This window comes from Myotis daubentonii, chromosome 1 (assembly GCF_963259705.1).
Source record: "Myotis daubentonii chromosome 1, mMyoDau2.1, whole genome shotgun sequence".
Taxonomy (NCBI): domain Eukaryota; kingdom Metazoa; phylum Chordata; class Mammalia; order Chiroptera; family Vespertilionidae; genus Myotis; species Myotis daubentonii.
This window is the reverse complement of record NC_081840.1, coordinates 119,587,326-119,608,171: the sequence shown is the minus strand read 5'-3', so window position 1 is coordinate 119,608,171 and position 20,846 is coordinate 119,587,326. Positions and strand designations below refer to the sequence as shown.

The window sequence follows — 20,846 nt, the reverse complement described above, 5'->3', positions numbered from 1 at the left end:
TGTCTGCATGCTGACACCCTCCAGCTCCCCAAGTGCCTAGCACTGCTGCAGACCCCTGCCTCAATGACTTGCCAGAGTGACACTTAATGCTGCGCGCCCCCTCTGCGCCCCCCCACCCCCGGCTTCCCAGGCAAGTCTTGGGCAAATTCGAGTCTCCAAAGGTCATCTGAAGGAGGAGGACCAGAAAGTCTTCCCTGGACGGTTGAGGGGTCTGCAATATTTGGCTATCTTGACTCCATGTCCAAACCAATGCCAGCTGGGGTCACCCTGGAACCCCAAACTGCTGACAAAAAGACACAAGCAGCATTGAGGGGGGATCTTTCAAAGGCATTTCTAAGTCGTCCCCCGCCCCCTTGAACCAGCTGTCTGGTGTGTGTGTGTGTGTGTTCGGAGTGCGGGTTCTCTGTATGCCTGCCAGTTGGGTGCTGTAGCATGTGGTCATTCCTGGCCCGCAGCCTGTCTGGCTTCTCTCCTCCTCCTCCCTTGTCTACACACCAGTCACGTGGAATTACTGAGTTCCTTGGATCGCATCGAGCTTCATCAATGCCGTGGTCTTTCACCCTCCAGCTCAGACATCACCCCCGGGCTCAGGTGGCTGCTCCCTGGAACCCTCCTTCCCTCCTCCATATCACCTCTGCCCTCGGAGAATTTCACTTAAAGTGGGCAATGTAATGACCACACTTCTTCAACTCTAAGACACTCCTCTTTGCTTCGGAAGGCTTCTGAGATAAGGTTGACTCTTACATTTGATGCCCACCTTTAAGATAAGGATGCTTCTCTCTTCCCCTCACCCCCCAGGAAACCCAAGAGTCAGGTGACTGAGACCCCTCCCTTGGGTTCTCTATGTGACCCATAGCCTGGTGCAGACTGAACCAGGCAAGCCTTTGCTGGATTCAAATTTGAATTCCATTTAAGAGTCCCTTGAGGCCTGTTCTGGTAAATACAAAGCAAATTTCTCGCCCTCCGGGTCACAGGTGTGTTTGTGAACGAGGGGCTGGGGAAGGCATAAGGAAAGCAACCAACACAATGTGAGACAAAGCCGCCTGCCACAGTGCCTTGCCCTGGACTAAGAGGTTTTGCAGTTATTTTCTGATAGTGCTTATTTTTGAGGGTGGATAAGGTTTTACAATTTGTAAACATCTTGCATTTTCTCAATCAGTTCCACAGAGAATCCCTATTCCCATTGTCCATCTCATTTTACAGAGAAAGGAACTGAGGTTAATGTAAGTAAAGAGTCTTGTCATGGACAATAGGTAGAAAGTGTGAGAACCAGCTAGAATGTGCCAGAACCAGCTGAAACAGGAATTTTTAGGGGTGAAAAAGACAGGTTGAGGAAATTTTAGAAATTAAGGGGACCATGGAAGAAGCACAGGGCTACAGAGCAGAAGGTACATTTCCATAGAATAGGGAAGCCAAAAAGCTGCAACAGGTACATTTCCATAGAATGAGGGAGCTGGTGAAAGGGCGAGGGTTATGCCCTCCATCTTGCCCCGTACCCTCCATGTTGGGGCAGCTGCCATGTGCTCAGGAAAGTACCTTCTTCCCGGAAGCCCAGGCCTCTGCTGGCCACGCCCGGGATTTCTTTAAACTAACCAATGACAATCAAGGGACATGTGCGCGCCATAGAGATGACCACATCCTGTGTAACAAGACCCGACTTGCGCCTGGCCAATCGGCAGGGCCCACAGTCAGCTCCCCTTCCCTCACTCCACCCCCTATTAAAACCCTGTTTTTCCCACGGCAGCCTCACTCTGCTTCCTGTTGCTGCGTTGGCCAGGAGGGGGAGTTGAGCTAGCTCAAATAAAGGACCCTCTGCTTTTGCATCGGACTGGCTGGCTCCCTAGTGTGGTCTTTTGGGGATCTTGAAATCTGGGCATAACACTGGGAACAGCAAAAGGCCTATATTTAAAAATTAAAGGGAAGGAAGCCCCTCATTCAGACAAAGAAGAAGAAAGCCCAAAGGGGATAGGAAAACAATAAGGAAGGGGAGGGGGGTGGAGAACCTCATATGTCCCATGTGAGGTTCGACCTTTGAGCCCAGGAGTTGCTACAGTCATCAGTCTAGGGTAATAGTGACCAATCAGAGGGGATATCAAGGCACCAAGATCTGAAGCCCTTATAAGTAGGGAAAAGAAATTCAGTGGGACCCTTTCCCCCTCCCCACGTGGGAGTCTGTACTTGTTATTCAATAAATGCCCACCTTTTGCTATACCATCTTCCGTCCATAGATTCATTCTTCAACTCCGATGGACCAAGAACCCTGGAACCATTCTGCTCAGGGGAACACCATGTGTTCCGGTCCAAAAATCCCAATACAGCTAGAAACTGCCAGAGCTAGGACCCATTGCCCACTGTCTCATTCCCTTGTCCCTGCTCTCTTGGAGAGTAAACTCTGCTCAGTGGAAACCAACTCCTTCCTGTAAAATATGAGCACACAAACCATCCTTCAGAAGGAATCTAACCTCCATTCTATGAAATAAGAATAAACCCTAGGGATGTGAGAAGCAGGAAGATGGTTCATGTGGAGCCCCCAGGAGAGCAGGGCCAAGGCTGTTGTGATGCAGAATTTTTGGACTGGAACCTGGATTCTTTGTCTGCCAGAGCCCAAGAATGAATCCACGGACAGAAGGTGATATAGCAAAGGTGGCGGTTTATTGAAGAACAAGCATAGACTCCCCCGGTGGGGAGGTGAAGAGTCCCACTGAGTTCCTTTCCCGTAAGGCTTATAAAGGCTGCAGATCTTTGTGCCTTGATATCCCCTCTGATTGGTCACTATTCCCTTGGACTTGTTACTGTAGTAACTTCTGGGCTCAAAGGTCGAACCTCACATGGGACATGGGACGTGTGAGGTTCTCCCCTCCCCCCTCCTTCTTTATTGTTTTCCTATTCCTTTGGGCTTTCTTCTTCTTCTGGATGAAGGGCTTCCTTCTCTTTATTTTGTAAATATAGACCTTTTGCTGTTCCCAGCTCCCTCATTCTACTGTTGCAGCTTTTCAGCTTCCCCTATTCTGTGGACATATACCTTCTGCTGCTCTGCAGCCCTGAGTTTCCTCCATGGTCCCCTTAATTTCTAAAATTTCCTAAAACCTGTCTTTTTCACTCCCCCCCCCCCCCCAAAAAAATTCCTGTTTCAGTTGCAAGGACTTGGGCTTTTATCCTGGAGGCACCTGAAGGGTTCTGAGTGGGAAAATGGCCTGGGAAGTGTTCATGCTAATGGTCACTTGGGCTACAACGTAGAAGACAGAGGTGGTCAGGCAGGGAGATCCCCCTTCAGGGGTCGAAACTAGTGGTGGGAGGATCAGCTCAGTTGCAGTGGACGTGGGTGTGGGAGGTAGGACCAACCAGGTGGGGTACGGGTGGGAGGGAAGGCTGGGGTCAGCCCATGTTCTCAGTTGGGCCTTCAATGCACAGCAGTACATGCAGGACACACAGACTCAAAAGGGAAGTACATCGACCTATGAACCTACAAGTCATGGTTGGATTCCCAATCAGGGCACATGCCTGGGTTGCAGCCTCCATCCCCAGTGTGGGGTGTGCAGGAGGCAGCCAATCAATGATTCCCTTTCATCATTGATGTTTCTCTCTCCTTCTTTCCCCTCTGAAATCAATGAAAACATATTTTTTTAAAAATAAGTAAATTTTAAAAAAACCCCACGGAAGTCAGCCGAGACAGGAAGCACTTTCTTGGTTGCCTAGGGCTGGATGGGTGGGGGGTAATTGGAGCGTGGCTGTTAAATTGTGTTTGAAGCTTCTTTTTGGTGAGCTATGAAAATTTTCTAAAATTGTGGAGATGGATGCACAACCATCAATATACTCAGTGTACATTTTGAATGGTTGAGTTTGATGGTATGTGAATTATATCAATAAAAGTGAATATTTGGATTAATCTCAGAAAGGGGTATCTGGAGGTGTCTGTACTGTTCTCGCAACTTTTCTCTTATATGACATTATTTCCAGTTTAAAAGTTAAAAAAGTGAACAAGCCAGGAGTGGCCAAGGAATGGCAACTGTCGTGGAGAGGAGGGGTGACTCAGAGCACAGGGCCAGGAGGGAGGAGGATCAGTGGGAGGAGTCGGGGGGAGCAGAAGAGGGAACCGGAGATCTGTGGGTAGTGCTCAGGCCTGGTGGAGGCCCAGTGCCAGATTTATGTTAAGGGCTGCAGAGGAGGAGTGGGGATGGTCTGCGTGAGACCGTCTGGTTTATCGGCAGTGATGGCCACAAGCAGAGTGGGTTTACTTCCTCCCAAGTTGAAGATCAGTTGTTTAGACAATTTGAAATGATGGCTTTCTCTTTCTTTTGTTTACATTTTTAAGATTCGCTTTATGCTGGAAACGATGTTCGGACTGAAGAAAAGTGACATGCAGAGGATTCCGGCCTATGACCCTGAGACTGTAGAGAAACTGAGGAAATCGCAAAGAGCTTTGGTGAGTCACTTTTACTCCTAACTGCTTTGAGTTCCCTGTGGATGTGAACCCGCTGTGGAAGTCTGGGAGGTAGTTGCAGCTGTGAGTTAGGTGCCCCGCCAGGTCAGCAAGAGCTCTGAGGGATCAAATGGCAACTGTGTTTCTGTGGTGAGACCCTGCAAGCGGACCCTGTGCAGGGCAGTCCTTGTGAGTTAAGCACCCCCAACACTTAGCCAGTGGGGCTGGACTCGGCTGTGCAGCAGAATCATCATAGAACCTTCTGATCACTTTGGAAGGCCACACCAGGACCAGAGGCAGGAGGGGAGGAGGCTTGTCTGTTAAACCTCTCCGGATTTTTTACATGGGGCCACAGCAGAGACCCACTGCCCTCTCCAGTCAGGTCGAGTCCTCTATCTTTCCTTTTTTATTTTTATATTTATTTTTTAAAAAGAGAATGCTTATTTCATATATGTTTTTATTGGTTTCATAGAGGAAGGGAGACGAGAGAGAGAGAGAGAGAGAGAGAGAGAGAGAGAGAGAGAGAGAGAGAGACTGAGAGAGAGAAACATCAATGATGAGAATCATTGGTTGGCTGCCTCCTGCACACCCCACACTGGAGATTGAGGCCACAACCGGGGCTGTGCCCTGACCTGGAATCGAACTGTGACCGCCTGGTTCATAGGTCAACACTCAACCACTGAGCCAGGCCGACCAGGCTCAGGTGCTGGTAAAACTGCTTGTATAAATGAAAGAATGGTATTGCTGGTTTAGTGCGCTTCAAGGTATTCTTTGAAACTGTTGGGAAATTTGGTAAGAATTTATAACTTAAAATTTGAAAATTACCTTCTAAGACCTAATGGAACCCACTTTTTCTTAAAAACCTATCCCGAGGATATGCTTATTGATGAGAGAGAGAGAGAGAGAGAGAGAGAGAGAGAGAGAGAGAGAGAGAGAGAGAACCATAAGTGTGAGAAAAAAACATAAATTGGTTCCTTCTCATACACACCCCTCCCGGGGACTGAATGCCCAACCTAGGTATATGCCCTGACTGGGAACTGAACCCACAGCCTTTCCATGTACAGAATGATGCTCCAACCAACTGAGCCACACCAGCCAGGTCATGGAACCAATTTTTAGGAAAGAAAACCTTATATTATTCCTAAGATTTCTGCATATCTGAGGTCTAAAACACAGCTAAGTCAATGTAAATTCATGAAACGCCTTGATGACTTTGAGTTGATTAAATGAGATGTAATGTATGCAACCTGCTCACCACTGTGCCAGGCTTGCACTCACTCTTTTGTGGTTTCAGTTGGCCTCATCCTGTTTTCAGTGTCATTGTTATGTATTTTCCTTAAAATAGCTCTAGGTTCATAAATTTTGCATCATTTCTCTGAAATGCTGGCCCTGAAAATTGGGAGCAGAGTGTTTAAAAATTTAGCATCCAGTAAATATCTCATTGGCAAAAGCTCATAAATTCAACTGATATTGAAATCTTGATTTGCATAATGATAAAATAAGTAATTTTCAATATATCAAGACTCTTTAAATTATATGTCATTTGCTCTGTTCTCAGTTCAGGTCACTACATCTATAAATTTATTTCCAGTTTAGATCACATTTTGTTTGACATTATTTTAAATCTCATCATGCTTCCCACAAATGAAGATTGTTGGATTTATGGGATAGGTTCTATCTGAGGAATTGATTGAGATAGTTATGAAAAAATAATACCTTTAGGTGGGATTTTTTTTTTCATTTTTGTTCTTTTGTTAGGGGCAGGAATAGAATATTGGGGACTAGCTATAATTATAAGAAATATTAATGTGCTCTGTTAACCGTAATTGTTCTGTTCTGATTAGAGAAAGCACATTCTAATCTGGCTGAGAGTTGTAGGCCCTGGGACATGGGAGCTAACGTGGGAATGCAGGCTGTCTTTTCTGAGAATTGCCTAGATTAACAACCTTGTTACCTGTAATCTGGTCCCAGAGGCACCCACCCTCTGGGAACCCCCCAGCCTGCATTGCATGTATCCTGTAACCACTATACCTTGCCTACTCTCCCATGCCTGTAATTTCTACTTTCCCATGGAATCTTTGTTCTTCTACCCAAGATAAGCAGCTGGCTTATGGGGAGGGGTGCCTCTGGGACCAGATTGACATTTGTGGATGACCTGCTGCTCTCCCATTCCACCTGCATTAATGGAATAAATGCTCATATATGAGTCAACCCTGTCTCTGCTTCATTGGCTCAAGTAGTGACCAGCAGCCTGGACCCACTGGTTGTCCGGTTTCACTTTAAGCAATTTTATAACAGTTATTGGAGCTGGATAATTAATATAAATGCTAATCAGTACCTTTCCCTCCTCTATCATAAGTCCAAAGATTTCATCTACTTAAACCAATTTAAATTTATTTTAAATTAAGGATGAGTTTTTTAATTAACCCAAGTAAAACCATTACTAGTTTAGAAGGAATTAAAAACACTTTTGGTTCATTAATTGACAGCCTAAATATTTAAATTCTCTTCTGAGGATACCTGTGTATTTATTCTCTAATTGCCTTTCTTGCATGTGCTAATTTAATACTCCTTGCCCAGAAAGCTATGTACAAAATCTTTTTGTTAAAATATTTTCCAGTCCAGCTGGTGTGGCTCAGTGATTGAGCTTCATACTATGAACCAGGAGATCACCATTTGATGCCCAGTAGGGCACATGGGGACTCGATCCCCATTATGGGGCATGCAGGAGGCAGCTGATTGATGATTCTCATTGTTGAGGTTTCTATCCCTCCCTCCCCCTTCTTTCCCCTCTGAACTCAATAAAGATATATTTTTTAAAATAAATATTTTCCAAATATACAGCTTTACTTTGTTCATTTTTCTTATAAATTACGCATTAGTGAATGGTCTGTCAAATTGTTTTTTAGGCAGTTGACTGGTGAAGTTCAGGCGTTCTAATGTATGAACTATTCACAGTTGGTGGTGAGAAGAATTTCCGAGCTGAGCTCTCCACAAAATAAAATGAATGCGTTACCTAAAAGGAATGGATCAAATTTCTGTAATTCGGCTGATGGGGAAAAAAATAATTTTTAGAAATGTGGATAGGCAAAATTAGAATTAAGCGGTTATTTTCCATTTATAATAATATGGTATATTTAATATAACCTTTATGTTTCTTTATATTTTCTATGCCCTGATAGATCTTAAGTTTCATAGGGAGAGTGTCCTAATTTTTGTGTCTTCTAAAGCAGTTAGCATGGGGCGTGAGCCGCTGGCAGAGCCGTTTAGAATGCAGGGCATAAAGCCGTTTGGGGGGGGGAGGGCGGGTGGCGCGCAGAGTCAGGGGGCATCGAGTCATGTGAATTGTCGGTGGCACCGAGTCGGTGAGTCCAGATCCTCTTCATGTGTAAGGACTGTCCCTGCCTCCCCCTCCCGGCTGTTGTGAAGAGTGAATGTGGAGAGGACAGAGGGCACCTCGTGCAGGGCTGGGGATGGGCAGAGAGACGGTGCCCAGGTGAATCCAAAGTCTGCGAGCAAACCCTTCCCGCTGCCAGGCTTTGATCAGATCTGTGTCCACGGCTCCCCTTCTACCAAGAATCTTGGGTTCTGGCCCATGCAGGGGAAATGAACACGAGATGGGAAAGCAGGAGCTACCGCCCACTCCCAGTTGTTAGAACCCGTGAGTGGGGCCAACCTTGGAAAACCGCCCACCGAGAGAAACGGACACATCCCGTGTAGGCGTGCTGCCAAACTCTGAAGGCACTCAGGGGACACTCAGCCCCCTAGGACACCCAGTGGTTCTGGGAGGGCTCCTGGAGCAGGAGCAGAGATGAGGGTAAAGAGCTGAACGGCTCCCCGGTGTGTGCTGGGGGGCAGTGGGACAGGAGTAAGCCCTGCGGATCCTCCAGTGAGGGGCCCTGCGAGGGACCAGCCATTGCGCCCCACACCCAGCCTGTGCCTGACACACAGAGTCCCATAGTATTGCTTGTGAGCCCTCATTTCCAGGAAATTACCGAGAGCTTTTGGTTTTGCAAGAGGACGTATGCAAAATGTTCAGATAGGAGCCGTGTGTTGAACAAAAGCTGGCCGGAATAGCCCTTTATTCCCAGGACCCAGATCAGTGCAGTGACTGTGGAATTGAGAGGCCTAGGCTCCGCCCTTAAACCCGGAATAGACCCTTAGCCCCACCCCTTCCTTGTTAAGGAACCGAGCTCAGCGAAGTCCCATACCTGTCAGCAGGTGCACTGGTCCAATCAGATGAGCCTGTACATGTCAGATACTCTCGGACTGTGTGTAACAACAGATTGGGGCAGATTTAGGTTTATGTTGTGTCCTTCTTTGATTTTCCGCTAGTGGGTTGGTGCTGCTGCCAACACAGTGGCTTGAGTGGGCACCACTTAAGGCCCTCAAAACAGATAGGGCCTGCCTGGCTGGGGTGGTTGCCCAGGTTGCAGGCTCCATGCCCAGGGGTGTCCTGTGGGAGGTAGCCGATCAATGATTCTCTCTCATCATTGATGTTTCTATCTCTCCCTCTCCCTTCATCTCTGAGATCAATAAAAATATATGAAAAAAATATATCTATATATGTTAAAAACAAACAAACAGATAGGGCCTGACTGCTGTGCTGCTTTTCTGTAAGGATGGATGTAGCTGGGTGACTGTTGCAAAAAGGGTCTCTGTTGGTGTTTAGGATGTGGGTTGAGCTGTGATTTGGGAGTCCCTACAGGCTTTCCAAGACGTGTTAAACCTGCTAAGGGGCCACAGCTGCTGGTCATCATGTCACTTTGTTCAGACAGCACTCAGAGACCTTGGGTGTCTTCATCACCTAGGCCAGTATGTCTTTTAGTGGCTGTGAGTCTCACAGCTGGGCCCTGCGCTGTAGTCACTTTTGTGTGGCTGTGCTTTTAGAAGTGAGCTGTTGCATGGAGGCCCTTCATTGGGGGAATGAGGGTAGATGCAGGAGGTTGGGCCTGCCCAGAGGGTGCCCTGGGGCCCATCTTGCCCCACCCCTCTTCCTGCACTAGGACCCTGAACACAGCCTCCAGCAGTTCCTTGAGAAGATGCTGGGTGACAACATGGCCCTCGAGGATGAACAGGTTCAGAGATGAACCAGTCTGACCACCTGAGCTGGGAGCTGGAGCAGCTGTCAGATGGTAGGCAGCAGCCCCTGGTGCCCGGGAGCCAGCCTGGCTGCGGCTTCTCCCTCATCCAGGGAGCTGAGTCCTTGGCTCTGAATCTCCTGTGTCAGCCCATCGTCACCCCCAAGTAAATAGGGTTTTATTCAAGGGCCATTTGGAACTGTTTCATTGCATTTCTCCCCAAGGAGAACATGAAGGGCCTGGCAGCCTTGAAGTCGGACATGAACTACAAAGTTAAGTGTTGCCAGATTTCTCAGCTCCCATGCGGACAGTCCCAGGAGCTTCCAGATGGCAACACGCTGACACCCAGATCTGTTCGTGGGCGATTGAAAGCTCTGGATGGCAGGAGGCTTCCCCAGTGGCCACTAACCTCCATTATAACAGTACCCTGGGCATGATTTCCTCCGTTCATTCCTTAATCGGGCAGATGACTGCAGCCTGTTCTCTGTCTCCCTAGGAAGGGGCTACTAAGTGCCATCTTCTCCCGAAGAGCCTAGCCAGGGATGGCAAGTTCTAGGCACAAGCCCCCCAGAGCCTCTATCACCGCAGACATACCGGCCAATTATTGTGCCCCCCATATACTCAGCTGAGAGCCCCAAGCCTCCTCACTCTGAGGACTGGCACACACAACACCATCTCTTTGCCACCTCTGTGAGTCTCTGAAATCCTTGACTTGACAGTCAAGTTAGAACTTGGCAAAAAGTGGGAAGTTCCGGCAGTTCCACCATCTTGAACTTTTGCATTGGCTTCTCCAGAGTCACCTGCTTTCTTCTTAAGCCCTGGGTTGCTCCCTTAACAGACCCCAGCTGAGCCAGCAGAGGGGCCATAACCCATAGCAACTGTACCCTGTGAACAATGGAGGGCACCCAGCTGACCATCCCCGGCCCCTCAAACCTAGGGCTCGGGGTGATGGCTGTCTCAGGGATGGGGGCAGAGAGTGGAAGAGGAGGCCCTGGAATCTGGGCTCTGACTCCACTTTGCTCTGCAGCCTCCAGCCAGATCCTGGAGTTGGAGGAAGAAAACCAGACAACCAGGCCACAGAGCAGAAGCTGTGGGAGAGCAACGTCAAGTGCAGAGAGCTTCAGAAGGAGACCCAGCAGCTCCGGAAGCAGGTAGTGGCGGTGTCCAGAACACACGGGCAAGCCGGTCACCAGGTGTCCCGTGCAGTGACAGGTGTGGGGTTTGCTTTAAAGCAAACTTCACTTTGTGAACTGACTGGCGGGGCTGGGTCTTAGGCTCTGCAGGTAGAAGAGTTGGAGATGCAAATGCAGCAGCAAAAGGCCAAGAGCCAGCACTTGGAGACCCTCAGTGAAGAGCTGGAGGAAGACCTAGAGCAGCTGCTCAACATTGTACACACCCTGAAGGTGCACAAAGCCCCACAGGTAGGCCCTCCAGAGCGCATGCCCCCCTGGCGCCACAGCCTGCAAGAGGGAGTGTTCAGGATCACAGCCGTTTCCTGGTCATTGATCAGTGATTCCTGGATGACCAGTTTCCTTGCTCAGCTGCAGCTCAGACCAGCAATTCTCAGCAGTGGCAGGGGAACGGGGGCAGTTATTGCCTTCCAGGGACACTGGCAATCTTGTTTTTGATTGACAGGACTTGAGGGAGAAGGGAGGTGCTGCTGGCTGTGCTGGGTGGGTGGTTGTTCCTGGAAATATCAGGGTAAATTGGTTGATAGTGTTGTTCAGATATTCATAGTGATGTTCTAGGTACTTTTCTTAAAATAGGCTTTTAAAAGTAATCAAAGAGGGTACCCAAGGAGCTTATCCAGAGAACGGGCATCATTTGCCAAAAAGGTCACGTGTGTGGAGAGGGGCGCAGGACTCCATTTAGCGCCATGTGATAGTCCCTTTATGTCGTGGGCTGTCCCAGCACAGTTCCTTAATTCCTGAAGGAACCATCCTCAGCAAGGCTGGGTTTTGCCTGCCCTGAGGGTCCCTGCTATCTTGGTGTCTGCACTTGCCTGCTCTTGGCCCCTCACTGTGTGTGGGGGTGCAGGGATGTTTAGTCTCTGGCTCCCCGTGGCCTGCACCCAGTGAGGCATCATCACCTTTTCCCTCTTGGCAGGTGGAACCTTCCATTCTGGCCTCTGAGATCCAGCAGGGCCTTCAAGGAGAGGGAGCTTGAGGAGCTGGGAGAGCAGCAGGAGCAGCTGACTGAAGTCCAGGAGGCCCTGCTGCAGGACAACGCCTGCCTGGGGTGCCCCTTGATCACCTGTTGGGGCAGGACGAGGCCCTCATGGATGAGCACAGCTGCTCCAAAATGCTGTTGTGTGAGTCCCTGGAGATGGAGAGCAAGGTGGACAGACTTATGTGCATGCCGGCAACTGGCGGAGTGACTGGCGGGCTCCCCAGGGCTCCTGCCCCACTTTCACCCTGGCTTCTCGTGTTTCCCCAGTACCCACTGCTTCACAGGGACTGGAATGGACCCTGGGGACACGTCGGGTGGGAGGTGCGGGACTTGGGTCTGGGGCTGGAGGAGACCCTTGCCCATCCCCGCTGAGGAAGGTCTTGACCAGGCCCTGCAGCAGGAGCAGGAGTCCAAGGCCCTGGCCGCCCAAGAGAACGAGAACCTTTGGCAGGAGGTAGACAGGTAACCTCCATAGCCCTTGCAGCAGCATAATGCGGGATTTCATTCAGACCAACTCACTCAGCATTCGCTGAGCTCAGCTCAAGTACCCCCTGGTAATGGGGTACTTTTACCAACTCCAGCATGGAAACAGGGACTCTAGCTGATGACTGGGACGGAAGGACTAGTGACAACTAGGATGGAACATTGTCTGGGTTTGAATAACTGCCCCTCCCACACTGACGATGGTGATAACTATCAGGTAAAGGCACCTTCATCCTCTGACACCAGTGATCCTGGGAAGGACATATGCTCGCTCCAAGTCATTCACACATTCCCTATCGGTGAATTCACCTCCTTGCTGAAATGCACTTGTCACCCCCAAATTGGTACTTTCATGGGTCAGTCCAGAGTGCGAGATGCAGGAGTTGCCTGATGTGTTCATTTGCAGCTGTGGTTGAACAAGGCCTTTGACTCCTGACTTGTTTCAGCTCTCATACTGCAAACGAGCATCCCTTTTGTGGTCATTGAGTGCCATGGAGCTTTATTTTCATGCTTTTTGGTGGCAATTTTGCTGTTTGAAATGGCCCCCAAATGGAGGGCTGAAGTGCTATCTAGTGTCCCCAAGTGCAAGGCTGCGCTGGGCCTCAGGGAAAATATACAAGTGGCACATAAGGGTCATTCAGGCCCGAAGCTAGGTGCCGTTGGCTGTATATTACACAAAGCGTCTTTATGTCTTGATTGGTTGACAAAGATGTGGCCAGACACTCACAGGAACTGTTGGGAACAGTTTTAGTGTACACTAATTCAGTGTTGGAGGTGGTTTGATAGGGCATTATATGGCAAATCATAAGAATTGACTGAGCTATTATCCGTTTTTTTCAAACAGATGAGGAAAGAGGCTCAGAGAGAACTTGTTCAAGGTCAATCCTGAGTGTAGTGGCACAGTCAGGATTCAAATCCAGGTCTTGTCTCAATGCCGAGGCGTGACCACATGAAGCCTTCCTTCCCATAGCCTTGTTTTACTGTGTATTGGGGGGCTGCAAACTCAGGTACCTGTGGTGGCCAGGCAGGTCCAGCAGGTGTAGAGAGGAGTGTCAGCGATAGAGCAAGCCCTCGTGGAGAATACACACCCTCTGAAGGGCTGTCAGCTGGGAGTCAGGCCCTGGCTGCCAGGTCATCCTTTTGTTTAAGTTTTTTTTTTTTTTAATATAAAAACACACTTTATTTTAGAAAAGTATAGACCAAAGGAGTCAGTTTATCATAAACTGGCCTGTTATGATTCACAGAATTCACAGGAAGCAAGTTCCGGAGGCCAGGTGCCTGCCTCTGCTTGGCCAAACAGGCCGGAGTCCAGTAGGGGATGTGATTCAGGAGGACTGCTCCTGGGAGAGCAGGGAGGTCAGTGACAGAGGCCATTCCCATGTTGATGCCCAGTGACCCTCGGCCTGGGGGTGAACACAGAGTGGGGTGGATGAGGACAACCCACTTCTCATCTGTTTGTTCATTTCACTGCCTGGAGGTGACTTCTTTTTCCTAATATTCCAATCAGAGGGTTTGAATCCCCTCCAGCTCCACCCTAATCCACCCCATCTCCCTGGGCACCAGCTGTGGTGGCATCTCTTCCTCTTGCCCCTGAGCCAGAATCTGCAGGAGTCCGGAACTGCCTCCAACGCGAGGGCTTGGGAGGCCAGACAGGAGGCGAGTCCAGGCAGGGACTGTAGTGGTTGGTTTACTGAATTCTTGCTTGCTGTCCTTATCTCTTTACCTGGTAGGTCCTATGGCTGCAGCTTTCCGGGGGTGCTGCAGATGGCTGCGAGTGGCACCAGGAAGATTTGGTCGCTGGAAAACAGGAACTCTGTGCCCTGCAGCACCTGATCTTGGAAGTCCTTTCCGAGTTGACACCGAATCTGAAGCTAGGGCACCTCTGCTGGGTGGTACACTCCGGCTGCTGAGTGGCACTCGGCTGATAGGCTTGGGGATGGCTGAGGGGACAGGTAGTCGACTGGAAGGTTTAGCAGCTGCTCCCTGTGGCCAAGACAGGCGATGACAGTTGCTGGTAGAAGGCTGTGGGGCCAAGACTGGTCTGACAGGGACTGGCGGGCTTGCTGTTGCTCTCCCACTGGGCCCAGCTTTCCCCCGGGTTGGGGAGTTGATTGGGTTGGAGGAGCTGATCGGGCTGGAGGAGCTGATCGGGCTGGAGGAGCTGATCGGGCTGGAGGAGCTGATCGGGCTGGAGGAGCTGATCGGGCTGGAGGAGCTGATCGGGCTGGAGGAGCTGATCGGGCTGGAGGAGTTGATCGGGCTGGAGGAGTTGATTGGGCTGGAGGAGTTGATCGGGTTGGAGGAGTTGATCGGGCTGGAGGAGCTGATCGGGCTGGAGGAGAAGATGCTGGGCTTTTGGATGTGGGGAACAGATTGCAAGTGGGCGACTCCCTCTTCACGCTGGAGGGCTTCTTTCCAGATGCTGCCCGAAGAGCCCTGACGGACCCCTTCTTATCGCTGCCCCGGAGTCGGGGTGTCAGGCTGCTTGGAGAGGGGGTGCTCCGAGCGGAAGAGCTCACCGTGGGCAGCAGGTCTCCGACAGGACTGTCCTTCAGCACAAAGGTCTCCCTCCGAGGCCCTGGCTTCACCCTGCATGGCCCGGGCTCCCGCCTGCCCTCTCGCGCTCCTGCAGGGCGCACTGCTCCAGCTGCGCCGCTAGCCTGTTGGCCTCATCGAGGACCTCCATCTTCGCTGGGCTGAGGCGGCCTAAGCTGAACCTCACGCCCTGGGGGGTGGGGGCCACTGCATTTAGGTGGCCCCGGTGGGAGAGGCCCCGCCGAAGGGGTTTCTCTGGAGTTGCCAACACTGGTATGTCTTCCTCCTCACGACTGTCCGATGGTGACAGTCCTCCGAAGTCCAAGGTCTCATCCACTATAAATTTTACATCTTCCTGCAAATCGCCCATGTTCCAGCCCGCAGGAGCAGCACTCAGCTTGGACCGCGAGTTCTCACTTCCCGCCCCGCCGCATCGCCCCAGCTTTTTTTTTTTTTTTTTTTAATCCTTACCCCAGAATAATTTTTCCACTGACCTTTACAGAGAGTAAAAGGGAGGGAGGGAGTAGGCGAGAGAGAAATATCAATGCGAGAGAGATTTTGGATACCTACAGCACACACCCCTACCATACCTGGGAGCAATCCCACAACCCAGATACACGCCCTTTACTGGGAATTGAACCCATGACCCTTTCATACAAGGGCTGACACTGTAACTGCTGAGCCACACCTGCCAGGGCCTTCTGTTTATGCTTCTCCTCACCCTCCGAGAAGCTAGATAGCTGAATGTTGATGTGAAACTTAAACATTTAAAAATACTCATTAACTAATGAATTTAATTTAAAAACAACTGTGTAGGCCAAACAGGGCACATCTGTGTTCACATTGAGTCCATGAGACTCTGGTCATTTGAAATTTCTGGTATAAATCTTCACCCCGGAAACACAGTCGGGTAATTATTATGATGATGATTTCAGTGGCTATACATAATACTCCAGACTCTCATATTTTACTTGTCTCAGAAGTTGAAATTAGAAAGGGACTTGCAAGTGGGGAGAAGAGCTGTGCATAGACATAGATTTTTAGAGAAAAAATGTTCTGATTCCATGTTTTTCAAAAGTGTTTCAGTCGAAGAACGCTTTTTCCAAGGAGGCAGATATGCAAAGCCTTACATGGAAAGGATTTTCACAGGATGCGCTGTTGAAGTGCTTTCTGAGCCTGCCTGTCCTGTCTCCCCCAGCCCACAGTGGGGCAGCTGGGGTAGCCTCATAGAACCCCAACGGACACAGTTTGAAAACCGCTGATTTTGTTCATCCCTCATTTACCCATGGGAAAACCTGAGGCCCAGAGAGGTTGTGGATTTGATTAAAGTGCACACCTGGGAGAGAGGCTGGGCGTGCTCCTCAGCCCTGGGCCATGTGGCTCTCCACCCCCAGGCTCACTTCCTGGAACCAGCAGCTGAAGTGGGAGCAGGAGCAGCTGTGCATCCAGAGCCAGGAGCTGCAGGCTCCCTAGAGAACCTGCAGGAGGAGCTGGAGCTCTGGCAGGTCCAGGACCACTGCCTGAAGGCGGAGCAATTGCCCATGGAAATCCCACTGACAAAGCTGGGTATCCAGTGCCAGGTGAGACCTGGGGCTGTTGGGCCTCAGGACACCGGGTGTGTGCCCTGGGCTGACAGCCTGGGGCTCTCAGCCAGGTCAGAAAGCGTCCTCAATGGCATCTGTGCTCAAAGACTGGGTGTGAATGTCACACAGAGGCCTAGAGGAAGCCAGAGGCATTTGATGGGGACAAGCTTGTTGGCTGGTGGGATGTGCACCACCAGGGTCAGGTGGTGCATGGAAACAGCCAAGTGCCATTTTATTTGCGTCCCCTCGGCTGAGCACTTTGCTCTGTACTCCCCCATGTCATCTCATTTAATTCTCGCAATGATTTTGCGAGCTGGGGTACCCATCCTCATCCCTATTAAGTAGTGGGTCTGACCCAGTTTGTTTGAAGCCAAAGTTTGGAACTTTCCTGCCGCACCAATGGGACGATATTCTACAGCAGGAGTTGTTTTTATATGTCTGTGAAACAAGAATACTTTTTAAAAATATGGTGTGTGTTTTTTTAAATCTTACTGATATCAGCAAGAAGAAGGGAGAGGGAGAGAGGGATGGAAACATCAATGATGAGAATCTTTTTCTTTTTTTTAATATATTTTATTGACTTTTTACAGAGAGGAAGGGAGAGGGATAGAGAGCTAGAAACATCGATGAGAGAGAAACATCGACAAGCTGCCTCCTGCACACCTCCCACTGGGGATGTGCCCGAAACCAAGGTACATGCCCTTGACTGGAATCGAACCCGGGACCTCTCAGTCGGCAGGTCGACACTGTAACCACTGAGCCAAACCGGTTTGGTGAGGGAGAATCTTTGATGGGCTGCCTCCTGCACGCCACCAACTGGGTGTGGACCCCACACCCTGGGCATGTTCCTTGACCAGGAATCTCACCAGTGACCTTTTGTTGCATGGGATGAGGCTCCACCAACTGAGCCACACCCTCCGGGCAGCTTATTAATGAGGTATTTTACATTCTTTTTTTAAAGTGTTATTAAGTCCTCAGAACCTGTTGTGCATTTTGCACTTATGGCATGTCTCAGCTCAGACTGGCTGTATTTTCAGTGCTCAGTGGCCACATGTGGGTGGTGGCTGCCTGATTGGCTGGCGCACTTGGCCATCCCCATGTCATGGGCTGTGTTGGTCCTTCTGACTGGTGTAGATCATACCGAAATGGCCATCTTTGTGCACGTGGCCTTTTTCTTTTTGTTTTTTTAAAAATATATTTTATTGATTTTTTACAGAGAGGAAGGGAGAGGGACAGAGAGTCAGAAACATGGATGAGAGAGAATAATCGATCAGCTGCCTCCTGCACAGCCCCCGCTGGGGATATGCCCGCAACCAACGTACATGCCCCTGACCGGAACCGAACCTGAGACCCTTCAGTCCACAGGCCGACGCTCTATCCACTGAGCCAAACCTTGGGCATTCTAGGTTTGAGTCAGGGCATTCTTTTTGAAACAGATCCCCAGCAGTGGAGTCACAAGGGCATGTGGTGTTTGAGACATTGTTGATCTGTGTTTTAAGTGCTCACCCGAGTGAGGAAGGACTTGGAGGAAGAGAAACATCACCTCAGGAGCCACATTGAGACATTGGCGGAGCAGAACTGGAGCTCTCTAGAAGAGAGTGTGGGGAACAGGACTCAGCACTTGTAATGGGTCTGGACTGACTGACACCTGTCCACAAAGGGCTCCCTCCAGGCTTCCAGCTCCTCCATGCCTAACCCTCGACATTCTGGGCACTGGTGTCCCAAGGGCAAGGAGACACGCCATCTTCCCAGCTCATCCTTCTCTTGTTTCCCTGGAATGGTTCTAGATTTCTGCAAGCAGGGCTGATTGGCTTTTGTTGGCTTTTCAAAGACACTGCCCACTGCCAGACACTTCTTAATCTGCTTTTGGAATTTAGTTCAGTTTAAAAAATATGACAGAGGTACAGGAGGTACCTAGGGAAAGAATTCAGATCGGGGACTGAGCCCTTTCTGTGTCTGATTTCCTCTTAATGGACGGGAGAGCTGGTTGTTGGTGAGCCGTGGTTGTGCTCCCTCTGTGGACAACCTTGTGGCCAGGAACCAGGACGGGTGATGGTATGTGAGAAGAGCTGTGTGCACACCAGGCAGACATTGGGGAGCTCCATGGAGGCATAGAAGGAAGCGTGGTGGTGGGAATGGGGGTTCTGTTGTTGACCGGGATAGGGACAGGGCTTGACAGTCGAGTAGGAGGTTGGGGGGACATGAAGGTGGAGCACAGCGTGGTCTGGATGCAGGGAAGGTGCAGGCAGTGGCAGAAGGGAAGGCTGGAGCAGGTGGCGCTCAGCTGTGGAAGGCATCCATACCCCGCTAAGGAGTCGGATTCCCTGAGAGGGAGTGTTTATGGGATGCTACAGAAATGGCTGATCCCGGCAGATACAAGGAAGCCCAAAAACATGCTCTCTTGGTAACGGTATGGATATCAGCTTTGGATATTTGAGGACCCACCATAGTGTACGTGATAGGTGAGGCTTCTCAGGTATAGGAACTAAATGGTTCCTGGAGGAAACTGCCACAACAGGGACGTGGGTTTATAATTTCTACTTGGTTGTTCACATACCTAAGGGGGAAGACGTGGGTGTGTGGAGCACCCCACGCACACACACACTTCAGCTTCCTACACACACATGTGCACACCCAGCTCCCAGTCTCATTGGTTCTGCCCTGCCCACGAGGAGACCTGAGATCCTCCCTTTCACTCCCACCTGCAGCCTAGCCAGCCCCTCCTACCCATTCCCGGTCCTGCTGCAGGCATCTCCCTCTTCCACCCAGTGAGAGCATGATGGGATGGCATCCAGGGACCCGGGAGGACTGTCTGGGGTTGACTTCACTTGTTTTCTGGAACCATCTCTCTGGGGTTTGAAGAATTTGACCAAGGCTTTGGCTCTAATCCAGCGCCTTTTTCTATTAGAAGTAGAGTTTTAGGACACTGCCAATCCTCACCGCCCCTCCAGCCAGGGTGGTCGCCGTTAATTTGGGGTTCAGAAGGATGGTGCTCTTCGCCAGCACCACGATCATCACCTGTGGGGCTCAGGGGGTGGAATATAATTTGCAGTTATTTTGCACAGACCCAGGGAAGGCAGAAGCATTCATTGTGGCAGAAATCCACACTAGCCTCTCAGGAAACAAAACTTTAAATACAGCTCTCAGCTCTTGATCACTGTGAGGTACAGGAAGAGGTGCTCTGCTAATCTAGATGTATTGGCAATTTTCCATCCAAGGGCCATTTCAGGAAGAGTCAGGGACCTCCTCATTTCCAGCTAGAGCTAATAATAGGTGAAATAGGTGGGCACACCTTACCCCTTCTGGGCACTGAAAAATCTGAGGGGGAAAAAGACAGGGCCCAGCGGGCCATTTGGATGAAAAAGAAAGAACCTTGGCTGGTGTGCCTTAGGATTTGGAGCACCAAAAGGTCAAGGGTTTGATTCTGGGTCAAGGGCATGTACCTGGATTGCAGGTTTATCACTGGGCCCAGTTGAGGCGTGTTCAGTATGGCAACCAGTCGATGTCTCTCCCCTCACCCCCTCTCTCTCTCCATGCTCCCTTCTTCCCTTCTACTCTCTCTAAAAATCAATGAAAAAAATATCTTCAGGTGAAGTATAAAAAAATAAAAATAGCCCTAGCCGATTTGGCTCAGTTGATAGAACATAGGCCAGCAGTTCTCAACCTGTGGGTCGCCAACCTGTGGGTCGCCTAAGACCATTGGAAAACACGTATATAATTACATATTGTTTTTGTGATTAATCACTATGCTTTAATTATGTTCAATTTGTAACAATGAAAATATATCCTGCATATCAGATATTTACATTACGATTCATAACAGTAGCAAAATTACAGTTATGAAGTAGCAGCAAAAATAATTTTATGGTTGGGGGTAACCACAACATGAGGAACTGTATTAAAGGGTCGCGGCATTAGGAAGGTTGAGAACCACTGGCATAGCCTACAGAGTGAAGGGTCCTGGGTTCCATTCAGGTCAAGGGCACGTGCCCTGGTTGTGGGCTCAGTCCCCAGTAGGGGACTTGCAGGAGGCAGTCAATTAATGATTCTGTCTCATCATTGATGTTTCAATCTCTCTCTCGCTCTCCCTTCCTCTTGAAATCAATAAAAGTATATTTTAAAAGAAAGTAAAGTAAAAATAAATGAAAACAGTGAATTTAAAGGGTAAGTAATACATTGCAACTAACCGGAAATGGAGGCATTCTAATGTCACAAGAAGAACCTCATCTGGGTTCTAATCCTGGCTCTGCCACGAAACAGCACTGTGCTTACTCAACTCGCTTACTTTCCTCATTGATGCCTCAATTTCCCTGTCAACACAAGGGACAGGCAGACGGTTGGAAATTCTGTGGTTCTGTGATTTCAACAGAGAGGCCTTGCAGGGTTCACGGCAATTTTACCTCAAGGCTTGGCTGGGCCAGAACAATCTGAAGGCCCAGCTCCTGGGGCTCAAGCCCAGGCCCAGTGGAAGCCCTGCTGAATGGAGGTTCACAATCTTGGGGACTGAGCTGGCCCACCACCGGGGCTGCTGCTCTCTGGAGAAGGGGACGTGTTTGTGAACCACCCTGGGGTCCA

At 49.8% G+C, this 20,846-nt stretch overlaps 1 pseudogene; it reads right to left on the bottom strand.

Annotated features, from left to right (window-relative positions):
* Positions 1-13,331: 13,331 nt before the first annotated feature.
* LOC132226529 (proline/serine-rich coiled-coil protein 1-like) lies at positions 13,332-15,121 on the bottom strand (annotated as a pseudogene).
* Between the last annotated feature and the right edge of the window lie 5,725 nt (positions 15,122-20,846).